Below are 14,536 nucleotides of genomic sequence, written 5' to 3'. Positions count from 1 at the left end.
AACAAAACCCCTTTAAGCTATTTAAAAGACCTATATGCCAGTAAACTTTTGAATTGTAAATTAAATTTAACTGTTGGCTGTCTACTGCACTGATGGTTGGAGAGCTGAACTGCTGAAGAACGAATCCCACTTGAACTCATAAAATCTTTAGTAAAACCTCACGTACCCTGGTGCAGGAGAGAAAGTGTGTGCTGAGGATATTTTATTTTTGAGTTAGTTATATCAATTATAACTGGATTTAAGCTATGCATAGCTTAGCACTTCCTAAACTAAATATGTATTTTTGAGTTAGTTATCTCAACAACTATCATTAATATATTTGTAGTAACTAAACCTTTTTTTTCAGATGTTTGTTTTTGACACACAAGACAGAGCAACAAATGAAAACTGTCATCGTGTAGCCAGGTCCAAAAAAGTAGCGTGGATTTTTATTAAATTGCAGTAACTCATTTTGATGTGGCAGGTTCTTGCCCTATTGCAGCACATGTGAGAGGCAGAGGTAATTTGGCTTGCTGCTTCACTGCTATACTGGTATTGATTATATTAACAGTAGTGCTTCTGTAAGCATATATTTTGAAAGTATTTGTGCAGAAGGGAGTATGAGTAGGGAGGTGCTGCTTTTATAATCACATGTGCTTATCTTGTTCCACTGGACCAATCTGCTGTGCGTAGCTGTGCTGTTTCCTCCTTGGAGTTTTGTGACACTTACACACTTTGCCTGTGCCATAAACATGTTTTAGCATGGTGCCATAAATTCAGAATGTATTCCCATAAGAAAACCTATGGAGGACAAAAGCTCCTGTCCCCTGGTGAGGAACTCCTTAATTGACACTCCGAAGCACAGAGAGATCTGGATGCATTTCAGAGACGAGGGCTCTGTGCCCTTCTGCATGCGACCTGGAATTACTCTCTGTTTTCTCCCATACGTGCCTGAGTGAGGTACAGCTATGACTGGTGCTAAGCAGCCAAGTAATTTTCTGTGAACCATTACTGCCTTCAAAAAAAAAAAAAGTGTGTTGCTCCTTGTTTGGCTCCTGTGTTGTTATTTAACCCACCCAGATGCCCTTGGGATGCCTGTGGCGTGGTCTGAGAGAAGCAGTCATACTGGGACTTGACTGAAATTTGAAGGTAGTGGTGGTGGGTTCAGGTAGTCTGTTATTTTGAGGGGGTCTTGTGGTTTTTCTTTTTTTTTTTTTTTTTAAACAGTTAGTCATTTTGCCATTCAGTTCATAGTCAGCCATCACATTTGGAATTGCTAGGTGTAAGTGGGTAATTTCCTTTCTGAATTCCTGACTTGCATTGAGATTAATTATGCTTGCCTGCTTGGACTGGTTTCAGGTAAACAATTGGAAAGTTCTTTATCAGCTCCTTGAAACATTTTCATATGGTGAGTAGCACGTAAAGTGGAAATACTACGTTTTCTTAAAAGGATGAAAAAAAAGCAAAACAATTTCCCCTCATTGATTTCTGTTCTTAACGCTTTAGTCCCAGCAGTGTGAACAGCACTGGAAGATGTTAGTGTGAACCGGCTGCCAGATAACACAGAAGTTTTATGGATGTCAGTGGTTACATCTGCCTTCAGCAGTATTTTGCTGGCATGATTTTTACAGCGGTGATCTTTGCCAGCAACAACCCAGTGCTCAGGGGTTCCCGACTTGCTAGTGCCGATGCAGCAGAACACACAGGAGTATTGAGGAGGTTGTGCAGAATTCCTTAGGCTGGATAGAGCTGGGTTAGTCTCACTTTGATGCCGGTGGAGCCCTTGGACTTAGAAAACTTCTTTCTATTCATGGGAACTTTTATTGAGAAATATTTAAGTATTCAAAAAGAAACAACTAAGGCATTTAGCAAACGTTGCATTTATGATGTGTTCTATTTGCAAGTTATGTCGGTGATGTTGTTTTCAGCAACCCATTAATAAAACGGGTTAATCAGAAGAGTTAAATGATATCCACCACCCAATATTGAGGACGTAGGGGCAAAGGTGAAGGCTGGTGATAATGCTCTTCACTAGATGAACTGCTGTAGCTGAGGGAGTAGGCAAAGTTGTAGGCACCTAGGCACTGGTTTCTGCTGACATTCAAGGCAGCTCAGTTAAAATGCCTGAATTATTTAACCTTTGGTGTATATAGAAGTTATCTGAATGCTTTACCAGGCATTAATGTTTCTTTTAGTCTTTGCCTATAAGGAAGAAAATTGTTAGCGGAATTTGTGGCTTGTATTTGCATGAACATTTCCCATTAGCCTTCAGTGAAATTCAACAGCATTTGAATTACTTCGTGTGCAGATACATTTTAAAAAGTTAAATGAATTAAAGATGAATGAAATGTTATCTGATTCCTCCTCTTGACAATTTAAAACTCTAAAATGATAGCAGTCGCTCGCATTTCATGGATGTTGTATTAGTTTAGGAAGTGCTAAGCTATGCATAGCTTCAATCCAGTACTTGCTGTATGTTCTTATCATTACCGTAGCAGGTGCACGTGCAGCGATTCAATAGGTGGAAAGTTACTGATTGATTCTGAAGCAGCAGCAAGTGTGAGGGATGACGTTCTGTTGTATTGGCAGGAAGGCCTATTCCTTTACTAATGGTGATATTTGTACCGATTTTTGGCAAACGTTTCAAGGAACAACAGTTGAGGTTTAAAGGAGGCGTCAAGCCAACAGCAGCATTTCAGGAGTACGCAGCATTGGGTGCGGTGACAAAAGACTGTGACAGAAGATAATGTGATCCAAGCGGTTATCGTACCAATGCACTTTAAAATATTCCGAGATAAAAATATTATTTATTCAGGAACAGGAATATTGGGGTCTGTGGCATCAGGGAGTTGAAAGAAACAGTTGCAGGCAAAATAAGCCTTTCTGTTAAATAAATCGGTGGAGTTTTAGAAAGGCAGACTTCAGTCGAGTGGGGTCAACATCAATCTTATCCACCCTTTCTGTGTGTTAAGAGCAGTAGAAGATGACACAGGAGAGAGATTGTTCCTTCAGGAAATTATGTTAATGCAGAAATAGAAACTATTCCTCCACAGGGGAAACCAAAAAGCAGTGAGAGGCTGGTTTGGCTCCCAGCGAGCTCTTTAACATCAAACACAGCAAGGAGGGTAAGGGAGTCCCGGGCAAGCGTAGAGTTAGAGCACAAGCATGTGATCCTTAAATGCAACTCTCAGACTGGCAAAGATTGACAAGAAGTCGTTAGAGAAGTATAATGGTAGTGAAAAGAAAGACAAGGAAGGTTTGCTGCTCTTTGAAGACTAGAGCTGTTGACAGATAATACAAAGCAGGCTGAGGTATTTTTTTTACCTCATCCTTTTTTAAGAGAGGCCAATGTAACCCACGTTCAAGGCGAGTGCTCAAATCCTAAGCTGGTATGAGGAGGGGACAGCTTAAAGAGCACTGAGATAAGTTTAAGTTTGAAGTGTTTAAAAAGCGTTACTGAAAGGGTAAGAGCTGGCTGATGTAATCCTTGAGTTGCTGCAGTTCTTAACTCATGGAGGATGTGTGTAATACTGGGGAACTGACGAGAGCAATTGACAAGCCTCTGTTTTTAGAGGGGGGGATAGAAATAAACAGTTGTAGACCCAGTTATTTAACTTTGATTGTTTATGCCAGTATTTTTCATGGGATTTACATTCTTCTCAAGCACTAGAAGATGACAAAGAAATGGGTAGTAGTCCAGATGATTTTATTTTTAAGATTAAACTGTGTTAGACTAATGCGATTTCTTTCTCCAAAATGCTGACAGGCCCTGCAGACAGAGAAGGAGCAGTTGATCTCTGATATCTTGAGTCCTTGTGGTAGCAAATGTCAAAATTTCACCCTTGTTAAAGAACGTCTGGAGTAACTTACTGTGGGTAAGTGCTGAACTGCTTGAAAAACAATGTTCTTTGGCAGTGGACTCAAAAGGCAGTGTTCTGTTTCGTGTGTTTTATGTAAAGGACTTAAAGATTATAGTGGATGAGAAGAATGAGCCAACACGGTTATGGAATTGTAAAATTAGAGAATATCATACCAAGCTATTGTCATTGAATGGTTTAATTCAGCCCTCAGTAAAGGTTTTTTTCACAGGGCTGGTTCTTGGGTTGGGTTGAGGTTTGCATAGCAAAAGCATGAGCCCCACCGCTCAGTTCCTTACTTCAAACACAGCGAGGCTGCTTTAAAGTAATTACTGCCACCTGGTTGTTTTGGCCTGGTCAATGGGAGTGAGCAGAGAGGGCCAGAGGGCCAAATGCATCCTTGCTTCACCCTGAGGTTTGCTTCAGTAACCCTTCAGGACCTGTCTAGTTCTTACTTGGGGGGGTCCTGTGTCTACATCACCTAGGTGAGAATAGAGGTGCATTCTGCAAGTTAAGTCATGTAATCTTTCTCACCAGTGGAGGTAAGGTCTGAGCTGAGGTAGCTCCCAATTTTGAAAATGGAATTTATTTAATAAAATAATAAAATAATAAATAATAAAATAAATAATAATAATAATAGAAGTACAAACCCATTGGAGGCAGTCTGGAGAGGAGCAATAAGAATGCCTGGGAATCTGGAGGAATGACTGAATGAGCTAAGAGTGGTTATTTCAGCTTCCAAGAGGAGAGGGAGGTAGTGGGGAAATGAGAGCTAGTGAGGGTCAGTCTAAGTATGTGATACGCACATTGTTGTTTCTCCATGATCTGTTTTGTTTCCTTGGTTGGTCATACACTTGCATTGATGTGTGTTCTCAGAAAATGTCATGAATAGTTTTAAGAGCAGCTGATGTGAGCCTCTGTGAGTTGTGATAGAGCCAGGGTGGGTATTGCCGTGGCAAAAGGTGTCTAAGTGCACTAAGTGACTTCGCATGGTTTTTGATTCTTTGGTAAGTAAGAGATGGTTACAGTGCTGCAGTGCTATCTGCAAAATGCAGGGAGAGTGCTGTACTGGGGATCCCTTTTCTCCCTGTCTCTGCTTTCCTGTCTTATCTGTTAGGGAGGATCCAGAGGATAGTAAAGCATTGTGCCTCTTTTTAATATATATTTTTTTAAATTTTTTCCTGCATCAAATGTATGGGCGAGATTTTTAGAACTTCGCCTCATTGTAGCAGTTGAAAAGAAGCTAGAACTCCTTGGTGTAAGACAGCAATGTGAAAAAAAGGACTGTGGGCATGCCTACGCGCACACTGGCTCTGCAGGACCAAATCCTAGAACAGGGAGTGCTAGGAAATGTGGTGTGAAGATGCTTAGATTAGCTTTGGAAGCAGTTTAGTCATGTTTGTGTGGCCCTGCATCCAAGTCACTGTGGTTTTACTGCTTCCCGACCTATGCTAATGTCTGCTCTCTGCTGTGCAGACTTAATCAGCTTGTGTTAGTGACAACTTGGCAAACCCTGTCCTTTAATCCACTCTGTGTTGTAAACAGCCCTCTATTGTGCTTCCCCTGTGGCCTATGTTTATTTGGGTGCACTAACTCTTTTCCTTTAATTAATTGTCCACTAACAGTGCAAAACAGGGATGGCGCTTGACTGTGTGGAAGTTCTAGTCTGAGTGCTAGGGATACTGACAGTGAGATGAAACAAAGGTTTTAATTTCATTTGGAAGATATTGGGCAAATTTCTGAGTAGCAGAAGCAAAGCACGGAACTGAGGCAGTCCAGCTATGTCAACTGATCTCTAAATCAAAAGTGAGTACGCAGAATTTTATTGAAAGTTAACAGTTTAGGGTTTTTTTTGTTTTATTCACAGAGGTAAGTTTCAGGATGTATTGCTTCTATGAAATGTACTTTCTCTTAATTACCATAGTGTATGTACGAAACAGAGCTAATTTTTAACAAACTTGCCTTTTAATATTTTAAAGTCCATCTGCTGTTTTTGTGAGACTTTGAATGGCATGTATTGCTACTGGGAGTGTTTGTGTTGTTTCATAAATCTGTGGACTGTGGTTTCTGGGGTTATTTTCTTGGCTTTCACATGAAGGGGAAAGATAAGGAAAGCAATTTAAATTTCCCAAACCACAAGGCTATGCATCTTTCATAAAATCTAGTCTGGGTAGTGGTGTAGGTTATGATACATGGGATGCAATACAGTCTCTAAGGAAAACTTACATCTCAAATAAAATGCAGTGTAATCATATGATTATACTCAGCTCAAAATTAATTGTGAAAGGGGATGGCTAGTTTCTTGGCTACTCACTTCAAAAATCCTTGAAAAGGTTTTTGCCATTCTGAGGATGTCCCGTATCCTTCCTATTAAGAGGAAGTTTGATGGACTCTGCTGTGGCTTGAAAGAGCACTGAAAACTGTCTTCTGTCACAATGATGCTGATGTTCTCAAGATATAGAATTAAGCATTTTAATTCATGAATGTTACTACTATGAGTTAACTATTTTTGTGTTCTAAAATTTTTAGATCCCTTTCCACAGATTTCAGTGAGGATAGAATTTCGGGCTAACCAAACAGGTGATTATGTATATGTGTGTTTTTAACTTTTTTTTTTTTTTTTATCATTTCTTCCACCATTTCATATCTTCCTCATTTGTCCCAGTTTTCAGAAATTAGAAGGTGGAAACTTGCATGTTCTCTTCCCTACCAATTTACAATAGAGAATGCAGATGTGTATTATTTCTTACTTGGTGTGTGGTTTCATTTGCTTGCTTTTACAAAGCCGTGTATTTGGTGCAAAAGCAAAATCCTTGTTCTTCCAAAAATGTTACAGAAGGCAAGACTGTACTTGGCAGGAATGGTTTATCTGTGCCTAGAATGAGATCCAAATGTCAGTGCTCTCTGGAGATAAGGCTGTATTATTTTCTACCTGCCAGTAGTGAATTTTGTCTGGAGGTGGATAAGAGCTGGTGACAAGTACACTCTGGCAATATTGAGTGATTAATATGACTCTTCTGAGCTATGAGTACAGGAAGCTCTCTGTTTAATTGTAACTGTGCTTTTAAAATTTAATTACGGCTTTTTTATGGCAAGAAAAAAAGAAGCTGATTGGGAATTAGAATTTCTTGAAGTAATACAGATTCTTCCGATTTCATATGCTACACTGAGTCTCCTGGTGCCCTCTACGTCTAAGGTGTGTATTTGTGTGTTTTGTTTGGTTGGTTTTAAATTAATTGGAAAACTAGAGGCACTTAGGTTGTGGAAAGTTACTGTAGCTCAATGTTAAGGATTCAGATGTAGATTTTTTTACATATTTGTGTTCAGAGAATTTTTCTGTGTTCTTAATGCCTTCTCTTTAATGCCTGCACACTGTGACTGTATATCACAGAGAAATCAAGCTTTTGTAGACTACAAAAGAACAGACCTTTGCATCTTGCTTTACTGCCTCAGTAGAGAAAACAAAGATTTATTGAGTCAGTCCTGCAGTACTTTGAAGCTGAAACATTGAATATGTTAGGATAATATGGCACCACTCTTAAATATGCCTAATACTGTATTAAGCATAAAGTTGAAAACATGCACTAGCCAGCTCAGAAATGTGATTATTCCTCGTATGACCATGTTCTTCATTGACTATGTTTACAGTCCCCTGTACCCATTTGCAATTTCAAGCTTGTGATTCTGGATGAGGAATGTCTTTGAAAGCAAAGCTCCCCAAACCAAACTAACAACAACAAAGAACTGCCAAAAAAACTTTCACAACCAACAACATTAGATCGTAATAGTTTCCAGAGTAAAGTGGTTCCATGTTGGTATGAGGTATATATTTTCCTTTCTTTTATTTTGGAGGCACAGGCCAGATTAGGAATTGCATTAAGGGTGCCGGCAGGAAAGGTTTTGGAGATGATCTGGAGGGTAGACAGATTTGCCGTAATATCATCTTGCTAGAGAAAATGGGCTGGTTTTGAAGATGACCCCTTTGTTTTAATAAAGGGGAAAAAGATGCTAAAATATTGTTACTAGATTTCTAGTTGCCTCTGCATAAACCTGGTATGATCTGCACTAAAATTCTGGAGCATAAAACAGTAAGGGATCTGTTGGGTTTTCTAGTCTAGTCTGTACTGAAATCATGTTTTATTTCTGCTATATAAACTGATAGTGTCTTCTCATTAGCTCTTTATATTGGAGTGGTTTTGTTCACGATACTCTGATGAGAGAGCTGTTTCAGAATGTTCTTAGAAACTGTGGGTCTACTTCCATTGCAGCCAGTTTGAACTATGAGTTCTTGTCCAAAAATTGTACTTAACGCAAAATAATTTTTTTTCCTCCCATGATGTATACCTTTTTAACTTCTGCATGTTTCCTTAAAACAGCATGCTGAAAGCTATTTCACAATTCTAGCTCCTTGCTTATAAGAGGGAAAAACTGACAGCCTCCCTGTTTGGAATTAATTTGTGTTGTCTGGAGGATTTTCTGCCAGACAGGTTAGCAGGATGTCTGTAAAATCCATTCTGAATGCTAAGCACTGTATAAATGAATAGACACCCTTTTCATACTTGCATTTTCTTGTATGTGTGCGGCCTTGTTAGATGTCAAATATGAATTTAATATAAATGACTCTAGTGTTAACAGAAATGTGTGGATTTCTCCTTCTCCTTTGCGTGCACCTAGCTTGTTTAACAAGATGTTGTTATGATGCATTTCCTGTCTGAATAATTGAGTTTTGTGATCAGCTTTTTGGCAGCGTGGCCAGCTTTAGCATTCAGTGTCACACCACTCACTCCTTTCTGATTTTGCATTTCGTTGGTGCAGCTTGTAGCTGTGAAATGACCTTGATTGGTCTACTGCAGTTATGTATTTATTTATCTCTTTCTCCATGGTTAGTTTTTAGCCAGAATGGTTTCTTAATTGCCCCGGACAGGCTCAGTGTGTGGCACGCAAGTGTTTTCGAAGAGCAGTGGGGATGGGTGGGTGGCAGCAAGCAAGGGAAATATGGATTGCTTCCACAGTGCAGCGAGCACATAACTGATGATGGTTCCAGTGCTTTCAGGGGTTTCTCACCAAGGTGATGGTGGAAAAGCCTGAAACCACTGGACTTGTCTGTGTGGACTGTCTCATGCTGCAGAATACAGTTCATCGCTACTGCTTCTCTTCTATCTGACCTGAGGGTATATTATCAGAAGGCTTGTTCTCATAATGATTTTTGTTGGCCCTCTCAGTTGTTACGCTGCCAGATTTCATTCAATTGTTGGGCAGTTATTTTGTATTAATAGAGAAGGATAACTTTCACTTCACTAATTTCTTCCCCTTTCATTGTCTGTAGTGGAAAGCAGAATGCAGCTGGAGGAACTTTAAATCCAGCTTGTCTGCCAAGCAGAACAGCTACCAAAACAAGATGTTCTTTGCTGTAGACACATTAATTTCAGGTGAAGTGTATGTGTTTAATAAGTTATGTGTAATAGAAGTCTGCTGAAGTATGAGGTCTCAGTTTGGAATACTGGCTGTCATGATAGATTTTTGCTCTGTGGACACAACTCCTCTGAAAAGTGGGCTTGAGACTTCAATTTTATTTACAATGCCAGGTGAAGGTTCCAGTAGCACTGAGCTGCATTTAGGTAATGTGAGTTCTGGAACATCCTGTCTGTGTGCACTGAATCATTTCTCTTCTTGTTCACACCTATACAGTATCCTCCACAGGGTGACGGTTGCATAATATTCCTATGGCAACCACAGTAATTGCTAACATGTGAAATCAATATATGGCAATTATCAAATGCACTTCAGCTGTTTCTCAGTGCCCTGCAGACTTCTGGAGAGCAATACTTTGTGACCTATATAGTGTTTATGTAGGTCATAGATTACCAGTGGCACACGGATGAGAACACAAGACTATATACCAGGATTTTCTTGAGTTGGAATGATTCCTCTTTTTTTCTTTTCAGAGTAGCTCCTTGTCATTTGGGCCATGGGATATAAAATAGTTGAAAAGCTCCTCATGAGAAGAATGTGTGCAGTTTTTTCGTCTCTAACAGGTATACTGTAAGATACCCAAAGAGTTGAAGGAGGAAAGACTTGTCATCTCCATCTCTACTTAAAAAATGAGCACACAAACTTTAGACATCCTCTTACTATGAAAACAGATTAAGGGGCAGAGACTACTAGACTTCAGTTCATCATTGTGCTGTCTTACTTCACCTTTCTGTGCAGTGAAACTAGTCAACAGACAGATGAAAATTCAGATAAATGTCTCCCCGACCTGATCTACAAGTAGGAGTGTCATTCGGTTCTTGCTGCAACATTGTGCATGTGCCTTTTTTATGAGATAAGCTGCTTTACGAGGTGGAAAGGGCTGGATATGTGAGTTGCCTCCCCAAGTGGAACTTCTCAGTCTGCAAAAAGAGCTGATCAAAGAGCATAGACGGGGGTGTGGTCTGTGTAGCTTGAACGTTTCATAGAAAAGTTGGCACCATTTGGGGAGGAGATGTGGATGTTAATTGCAAGATTGGAATAAGAAACTTGTGTGGATAAGAGAAGCGAAGTTAGATGGCGGGAGCGAGCCCAATGTGTGGGAGGTAAATGAGATTGGGATTAGTACAGACAAGCTTGACATTCGTCAGTATGTTTGGTTTCCAGATCTGTGTTAGTCATGCTAGGTAGTCCATTCATGCCATTCAGATAATGTCATAAAGGAGAACTAATGTGAAGTGATATTTTAAAATGATCACTAGTTCCTGCTTTTTATATACTCGGATATGGAAGGATAGGAACAGCTGGTAGATAATGTAAACTCTCGTGTCCTGTTTGTTCTTCGTAAAACTCCTAACACTTGCTTTATGAAAATGAACATCATCTTTCATCACTTTTTGATGTAGCATGTGTTTGGTCTTGTTCTTCCCTGTAATACAGCATAGTCAGTCATTCTTGCACCTCGTGCTTGATGTAGTTTGTGCGCACCTGTGAATGGGAGGTTTCTGCTTTGTCAGACTGGAAAGGAAAGATTCTTCTTATACTAAGCTCTGCTGCTCTGCAACAGCTAGGGAAACAGCTTGTTTCTGTGCAATATATTGTATGAGTTCCCAAAGTATCATATGAAAGTATCTTTATGAAACTGGGGGTTGTAGAAACAATGATGCTTGACAAGTTAAGCATTTAATCTGTTCTGGTTTTCATTGTCTGAAGGAATTAATTGGCAGTTCTGACAGGGCTGTAAACCTGTTTTTATTAAATGCAAATTATAAAAATGTATCTGAATGTCAAGCCTTTTCCAGAGGCTCAGCCACAGCAGGGTGTTTGTCTAGAAGAACTACGTGTTCCCAGCACAGATGGCACTACCTCCAAAATGGAAGGAGTGTCAACTTTTACATGGACTGAGCTGCAGCTAATCTATGTCTTTGTGGCTGTATGGAAGCTCTTGATTTCCGAAGTGACTGTTTCTCAATCAGTTGCTGTAGGTAAGAGTTGTTCTCCGAGTGGGCTGTCATTGTTAGAATTGAGGCCAGTCGGTTTTCCTGATAGAAAACAAAGGACCAAAACCTGTTTAGAGTGTATTCCAGTCTCATTCTGTAAATTCATTTATAGCAGGCATAGAGCTTTCAGTGACTTGTTTCTTCCTTACCTGACTTAAAATCTAGTTAGGTTTATGAGCAGGCAACACAGTCACTGATGGTAGAGAGTGACTAGAACTAATATGAACTTGCTGTAGTTCCTACTGTGTTGGCTCAAGTCATCAGTTATACTAATATGTTTGAGTTCTTCCTGGTTTAGCTAACGATAGCAAGAAATTGGAATCTTTTTTTCATTAACTTAAGAGCTTGAGTGTCTAGTTTAAGTGTATCCATGATAAAGGTTTCAGTACCAGTTGATAATCAGAAAATATTAATGCATTTGAAATGAGTGTTTCCATGTATTTTTGTTTTCAAGTAAACTTCTTTAAGGAAATCTTTCCTAAGTCCAGGTTGGAATTTCAGAATGGAAAAGACACAAAACACTTAAAACACCTTTAAAGTTACTTAGTTTGTATGCAGGATATTAGGATAAAGCTTCCTTTCAGCTAAATTCTTCCAGTTTGTTTTTTCCTTTTTTTCCTGGTGAAAGATTTGTAAGGCTTTGAGTTCTGATTTAAAAAAAAAAAAAAAAAAGGTAGAAAATTTATGAAGATTTAGCCTTGTGGGGAGGGAGTATTTTCTTCCAGCAGTGAATTGGATCATTGGAGCAATCCAGTGAAAAATTTGTTTTTTAACAGTTATGTGAAATGAGTGTTACAGGTGAAGATTCTGTTTTACTGATGTAGGTAATTTTTAAACTGCCTTGAGCTTCACAAAATGTTAATAGAAAAGAGCTAATACATAACTTAGATTTTACACTTTCATAGGATTCCTATTTGCAGGCTACTTGGTATGGCCTTTTTTAGGAGCCAACGATGTGCTATAAATGATTTAAATAGTTCTTATTTTTTATCTTCCATCACTATAACCCAGTGTATGAATTTGCTCTTACTGTGGTGCTGAGGGATAGGTCCATGAAGGATGCGTTTATCTGGAAGCTGGGAGAAGCATAAAGGCGTGCGCATTACTTTAGTAATGTGTAAGGCACACACTCTTTCTCAGTTCAAGACAAACAAGGAAAAAAAACTTGTGTGTGTATCACGTAATCAGGGCTATTCATTCCGGAGTTTCAGGGTGTGTCAAAAAGAATGTTTTGTCCAACCATCTTGACTTATTTGACATTACTCGTCTCTCAAGTCTAATTAGGTAAGTCCATTATTTTGTCCTGAAGAGTTTATGCACAGTACAGTGAAGGTAGCGGTGTGTAATGATAGGCGGGACAGGACACTGGCAAGATGAAATGGAAAAGTAAGACTAGGTTTCTGGTAGTAGCAACAGCTATTTTTCTCAACTTCGGTCATATTGAAATAGAAGTAATAAGTAGTTATCTTTCCAGGATTGGCTTTATTTTGGTACTAACTTAGTGGAAATTGTGCTTGGTACTAAACCAAAGGAAATTGGTGACCACTTTGAATTAAGGAGTTTTTGTAAGTTCGAAGCAGCACTAAGGGAATTTGTGGTCATTTTGAGCAGTTGAGATCTGCGAAGTTCAGACCTAGAAATGAAGAGCTTTTAATGATATTCCAAAAAAAAAAAAGTGTGTGTCTGATTTTCATAATGCAAGTGAGAATTGTAAACATAGTGATTTAGTAATTTTATGTTTATTTTGGAAGAAGAACAACCATTGCGATGACAGCTTTGGAAAACTACGTGGAGAAGTCATGCTATAACAAAAATGAAAAAAATCTTTAAAGATCAGATGCTCAGTTAACATGATGTTTTCCCATTCATCATTGTTCTTGCTTATCCATATTTTTTTAAATAAAGAGAATTTTCAGGTAGAGCTGACTTCATTTTTCCAAACGTGGATTTGATTTTGATTTTCTTTCTGCAGTCTGAGAATCTGAACAGGCTGAACAGAAAAACACCAGAGAAGCCTTTCTGGAGCTGTTGTCAGACAAACTTCTTGTTTATCAGGCAAGCAGTGGAGGTAATGCTGTTCAATGCATTCGTTCTGTACACACCAGTGCAGGACCAGGGTGGCTTTTTAGGTTGAACTGTCCTTAAGCAGGAGGTGACGGGTTTATGGCACTGGAAAGAAGGGGCAGAGGTCTGGTGGAAGGTTTGCTGCACAAGCACAGAGCTGGGTCTCCCAGGGCAGTGTCTCAGGAGTGGTGTTCTGAGGTGAAACCAGAGAGGGCATAGCGTTCGTGCAATTCAGCACATTTTCCTGTTGATCAGGTTTGGGTTCCACCTGCGTGTACTCATACCTGCAACTGAGCAGAGAGCTCAGCAGCATCTGTACTGGCGGGGGTCACAGATCAGTTCAGCACAGTGGTATTTTCGGGTCACAGGTGCGTGGGGGCAATAGTGAATAGTGCAAGCATGTAGAAGTATCTCTAGCCATGTGCTTATTTAATCAAAAGCAATAGTTCTTCTGTTCTTTAAGTTCTCTTCTTCTCTCTCTTTTTTTTTTTTAATGAATTTGACTAATTACTTTTAGAAATCATGTATGCTTTTGGTACCTTCTGTGGCCTGTAACAATGAGTTCTATTGTTTGAGTCACAAATTAACACTGGTGCTGGAACAGAGGCAGCAAATGGAGATATCCAGAGAGGGGAGAATGCAGGATCAAAGCTGTAGACATTTGAATCACGTTTAATATGTTCTGTTTATTTTTTTTTAAGGACTTTTCACCTCTGCTTTAGTGTATGCTTCAGGGCTGTGGGTATACATTGTCATTTATGGCACTGGATTCTGGAATAAGTTTTTAAACTCTGCTTTGCTAGAAATAGAATTGTCTAAATGAAAATTTAATGTCACCTGCTTAAAACATACTGTTGGGCTTTTGAAAGCAGTATTTGGTGTCTTAATTTCATATTAAGTTGAAATGTAAAATTTACATCAAGTATTGTTTTTATTGTAAGCCCCTTAGAACAAAGATTTGGACATTGTAAGTATAACATTACTGAGAGGGAATTTTGGAGAAAGACTTTTTTTTCTACCACCCAGATTAGATTAGCATGGTTTGCTGGCAGTGCATGAGGTTCAAAGCCGAAAAAATATCAAATTAATTTGATTTCATTGGCACATGCGTGCGCAAGTTTACAAAATGCAGGCTAAGCAGAATACTTGTTTCATCCTACTTCTGTG

The 14,536-nt window shown here is 39.1% G+C and overlaps 1 protein-coding gene across 23 annotated transcripts in view; it reads left to right on the top strand.

Moving 5' to 3' along the window:
* Nucleotides 1–14,536, top strand: part of FHIP1A (FHF complex subunit HOOK interacting protein 1A) — a 95,860-nt gene that overhangs the window by 4,918 nt on the left and 76,406 nt on the right. For 4 of the 23 annotated variants that reach the window (XM_083836342.1, XM_083836343.1, XM_083836358.1 and 1 more), the window contains 3 exons: nucleotides 3,746–3,854; nucleotides 6,366–6,416; nucleotides 13,278–13,373. The exons of 4 other annotated variants lie outside the window; for them this stretch is intronic. The gene's annotated coding sequence lies outside the window, so the exon portion shown is untranslated. Of the gene's footprint in view, nucleotides 1–1,335; nucleotides 1,388–3,745; nucleotides 3,855–5,461; nucleotides 5,643–6,365; nucleotides 6,417–9,167; nucleotides 9,872–13,277; nucleotides 13,374–13,409; nucleotides 13,738–14,536 lie in introns of those variants that run through there. 15 more of the 23 variants (XM_083836345.1, XM_083836347.1, XM_083836362.1 and 12 more) reach the window with 9 other exon arrangements.

The sequence above is a fragment of the Anser anser genome (assembly GCF_964211835.1).
Source record: "Anser anser genome assembly, chromosome: 4".
Lineage (NCBI taxonomy): Eukaryota > Metazoa > Chordata > Aves > Anseriformes > Anatidae > Anser > Anser anser.
The sequence above is the reverse complement of the archived record's forward strand: the minus strand, read 5'-3'. Positions and strand labels throughout refer to the sequence as shown.